This window comes from Diaphorina citri, unplaced genomic scaffold (genome assembly GCF_000475195.1).
Source record: "Diaphorina citri unplaced genomic scaffold, Diaci psyllid genome assembly version 1.1 scaffold726, whole genome shotgun sequence".
Taxonomy (NCBI): domain Eukaryota; kingdom Metazoa; phylum Arthropoda; class Insecta; order Hemiptera; family Psyllidae; genus Diaphorina; species Diaphorina citri.
The window spans coordinates 97,122-101,656 of NW_007378159.1; the positions used below are offsets into that span (position 1 = coordinate 97,122).

The 4,535-nt window shown below is 35.8% G+C and overlaps 1 long non-coding RNA gene across 1 annotated transcript; it reads right to left on the minus strand.

Annotated features, from left to right (window-relative positions):
* Nucleotides 1-309: 309 nt before the first annotated feature.
* LOC113468410 lies at nucleotides 310-3,992 on the minus strand. The gene is made up of 2 exons (XR_003392169.1): nucleotides 3,932-3,992; nucleotides 310-751 (listed from the first exon to the last, which is right to left on the minus strand). It is a non-coding gene; the product is annotated as an uncharacterized LOC113468410 (long non-coding RNA).
* Nucleotides 3,993-4,535: the final 543 nt, after the last annotated feature.

A 4,535-nucleotide genomic window follows, 5' to 3' on the forward strand; every position in this document is an offset into this window, starting at 1 on the left:
CGTTAGTCTTCTTTTGGTCAGACGGGCATTGTCACTGTCGGCTGTAAAATCCTCCCTTTTCTCTCCTCATTAGGGCCGAAAATCCGAAATATTCCAATAATTACAACTCAGATAGCACTACATCCTTACAGCATTCCCTTTTCCTATCTACAACAAGTACCAAGTGAAGAGATATAACAAGGATGGATAAAAAGAAGAAAAAAAATCTGAGTCATTTTTTATAATCATTCTGATTATGTTATTAGATCAAAAAACTTTTTTTTTTATCATAATCATTTTGATTATGTTATACTAGATCAAAATAATTGAGTGTCGGATTGTTGAAGCATGCTATGGCATAATGACATTCCGATCTGACATGAATGGAACATGATGATTCAGAAGTTACTCTTTTCAGCATGTGTAGTATACGGTATGTCTAAGAAGACCAAGAAGTCCTAGTAAGATACTTTTCTGAAAGGTTGGGAACTTTGTCTGATTGTTCCTCATTTCTCTAAAGATATGAATCTATGGCCAACCGTTTGTGGTGTCAGAAGCAGGTTCTAAAATAAATTCTAGCCGTTCAAAAGTTAACGGTGCTTAGTTCCCAGTATCCATAAGGATTTTGGGGGGCATACTGTATTAAAGGTATTACAAGAATTCATTCCTTATCTGTCATTCCGTCAGAAACCTCCGTTGCTTAAAGGCCATCATATTGGGCTATGTCATGCAGAAGTTTCAGGTTCAATCCACGGCGCTGTCGACATTTCACCTTTCTATTAGTGCGGATCCAAATTCACAAAGAAAACGAGTAAACAAGGAGTTACCCAATATTATTCTAATATCAACATTTATTATCAAGAACAATTAATTCAGCTTGAAGGTCACTTTGATGAGGGATTAAAAACAAAAGCCCGTCTTAATTGTCCTTGCTTATTGAAAATTATGTAAAAAGGAAAAGTGGAATGACCTCACCTAAACCTTTTCGACAAAAAGGTTTGAAATCGAAAGTGGTAAAGAGGAATAAACAATGTCAAACGTTTTTGTTTTGAAAATCTTTTGACACTCTTTTGTTTTAATTTGCGACTTGAATTTCAATCAGAAAAGGTCTTCAGCCTTCCATTTTATCCGGGGATATATCAGGGCTTCAAATGAACCCAAAGAAAAGAGTTCACATTGAAGAACGTTCTCAAAATGTTTAGGTGTTAACAAGGGGTTATCATTTTCTTATTTTTGAAAATCTCTAATTTCTCAGGTTTCCATCATTTTATCCGGGGATATCAGGGCTTCAAATGAACCCAAAAGAAAGAGTTCAAATTGAAGAACGTTCTCAAAATGTTTAGGTGTTAACAAGGGGTTATCATTTTCTTATTTTTGAAAATCTCTAATTTCTCAGGTTTCCATTTCCTATTTTGAAAAAAAGAAAAAAAAAATCTGCCTAGCTTTCAATAATGCAGGAGTGTTTTCACGTTTACTTTCCTTACTTATCCTGTTGGAAGGAAAGTAATGTTTAATAATTCCTAGAAATGTAAAGACAGACTGAAAAATACAATCGAAATCGATACATCACTATCACCACTTTCACTCAGCTCTTTCTGGCTGATGTCGAAATTGATGTCTGAAATTTCGGATGTAAGATAAACCACGATGATTAGACGAATTAACTTAACCCATGCTGATATCGATGGATGGATTCCTCCATTTACTGAATTGGAGTTGAACTTTCCATTAGAGCTTCATAGAAAGGTGAATATTTCGAGGTATACAGGCATACTAATGGGTCAAATCAGACTGTGAGATATCCAACCTCTCCAGAACAATAGAATGATAGCAGAAAACATGCGGAGATGAAATTGAGAAATTTTTAAATTCACTCAAATCTCCTATATTAGTCCTATCATGGGTTCATGGGGATCACTCCATGGTGCTCCATTGATAAATACTTTCCCATCACCAATTAAAAGTCAATAAAGTGATGAGGTGTTCACTTTAGAACTGCTAAGGTGGTTGGGTGGAAGAGCTCCTTCAGGAGAATCCTGCCACTTCTTTTGCTTTGTCATGTTTCCGTTCAGACGGGGTCGGCACTTTTCGCCAGCCTTTTCCTCACAGAATCCTGCCACTATAAAGCATTATTTTTAAGGGTTTTTTATTAAGTTGGTTTTACCCTCCATTTGGCGACAAGCTACCTACCTCCTGCCTCCTCTGTCAGCCTGAGAGGGGCCATCAGGAGAAAGCAATCTTTCATTTTCTAGGTATGAAATCCTAAAGAATGAGATAGTATTTCGAACGCGTACTGTTTCAAAGTTGTTGTTTTACGTCACTCATACAAAGCCTCACATGTGGATATTTATGCACTTTCCCGATCACAATACAATAAAGCCAGAATACAATAAAGTTATCCTGTGGAGTAGACATCACTTTCTCCTGAAAACTATACTACTTGTAATCTGTTGGATTAATGAAAGAAGAATACCTTAGGAATCTAATTGTTTTGAAAACTATGTTCCTACGGATTGTGCCTGTGGCATTGCAATTTGCAATATTGGAAGCTACATAATAGCTAATGTCATAATTAGAAGTCATCAAATTGAATAAACTTCAGTGAAAGAAACAACCTCATTGGATCAACCAAGTGATAACATCATAAAAAAAGTTACAATCATGTAGTAGAACTATTGTAGATTTTATTAATTTAATAAAATAAACTATCCTCTTTTTTTGGCTCATCATTGTTATTTATTTACTCAATTTTTATATTTTTTTTTTATAATGGGTAGGCACCTTCATTATGTTTATTATTTGATTACGGATCACCACTTTCATTTTAGACACCTTTGTGTGTTATTTTGTATGTACCTCGTTAGTCTTCTTTTGGTCAGACGGGTATTGTCACTGTCGGCTGTAAAATTCTCCCTTTTCTCTCCTCATTAGGGCCGAAAATCCAAAATATTCCAATAATTACAACTCAGATAGCACTACATCCTTACAGCATTCCCTTTTCCTATCTACAACAAGTACCAAGTGAAGAGATATAACAAGGATGGATAAAAATTTTTTGGCTCATCATTGTTATTTATTTACTCAATTTTTATATATATGTTTTTTTTATATAATGGGTAGGCACCTTCATTATGTTTATTATTTGATTACGGATCACCACTTTCATTTTAGACACCTTTGTGTGTTCTTTTGTATGTACCTCGTTAGTCTTCTTTTGGTCAGACGGGCATTGTCACTGTCGGCTGTAAAATCCTCCCTTTTCTCTCCTCATTAGGGCCGAAAATCCGAAATATTCCAATAATTACTACTCAGATAGCACTACATCCTTACAGCATTCCCTTTTCCTATCTACAACAAGTACCAAGTGAAGAGATATAACAAGGATGGATAAAAAGAAGAAAAAAAATCTGAGTCATTTTTTATAATCATTCTGATTATGTTGTTAGATCAAAAAACTTTTTTTTATCGTAATCATTTTGATTATGTTATATTAGATCAAAATAATTGAGTGTCGGATTGTTGAAGCATGCTATGGCATAATGACATTCCGATCTGACATGAATGGACCATGATGATTCAGAAGTTACTCTTTTCAGGATGTGTATACGGTATGTCCACGAAGACCAAGAAGTCCAAGTAAGATACTTTTCTGAAAGGTTGGGATCTTTGTCTGATTGTTCCTCATTCCTATAAAGATATGTATCTATGGCCAACCGTTTGTGGTGTCAGAAGCAGGTTCTAAAATAGATTCTAGACGTTCATAAGTTAACGGTGCTTAGTTCCCAGTATCCATAAGGACTTTGGGGGGGCATATTGTATTAAAGGTACCTATTACAAGAACTCACTCCTTATCTGTCATTCCGTCAGAAACCTCCGTTACTTAAAGGCCATCATATTGGGCTATGTCATGCAGAAGTTTCAGGTTCAATCCACGGCGCTGTCGACATTTCACCTTTCTATTAGTGCATTTAGCCCGTGGTGTATTTGCACCCCCTTTTTACTTCCCTCATTCCTGTAGTAATGGTCTAGGAAAGTGATGTTTTTCAATGTTCAATTCAATAACGTCTTCATCCAATTGTCTTTTGCGTTAATCCGTGAAAAAGGTCACCTGATCCCGAAATTACACAACGGTCATCAAAGGTCATACGCTTTGTCTTTCACAAGGGAAGAAAGGAATAACAAAACAGTAGTGTTGTGTATACAATACGTCTTTTGGCAACGTCTTTCAATGATACGGGTTTAAAGTGTAGAAAAACGTACCGTTATTCGAAGCATCCGAAAAATCCAAGGCCAAAACGAAGGATGCTATCTATCTAATGAATTAATTAAAACTCAAGCACCCCTAGGTAGACATTGTGCAGTTTACATTATTATTGATTGTCTAATATGGAAAGGAATAGCTCGTTTTGAACCTAATGTTACAAAATTATCTTCCTTAAAATCAGTTCCCTCGGCTATGAATCGAGTGCCCTGGCAACCGCGAACAGCCCTTCTGTGCCTGTATACTCGTAGGTAGTAAGAAGAATTGAAGAGCTCATTGAAATTCCAGGAAAAAA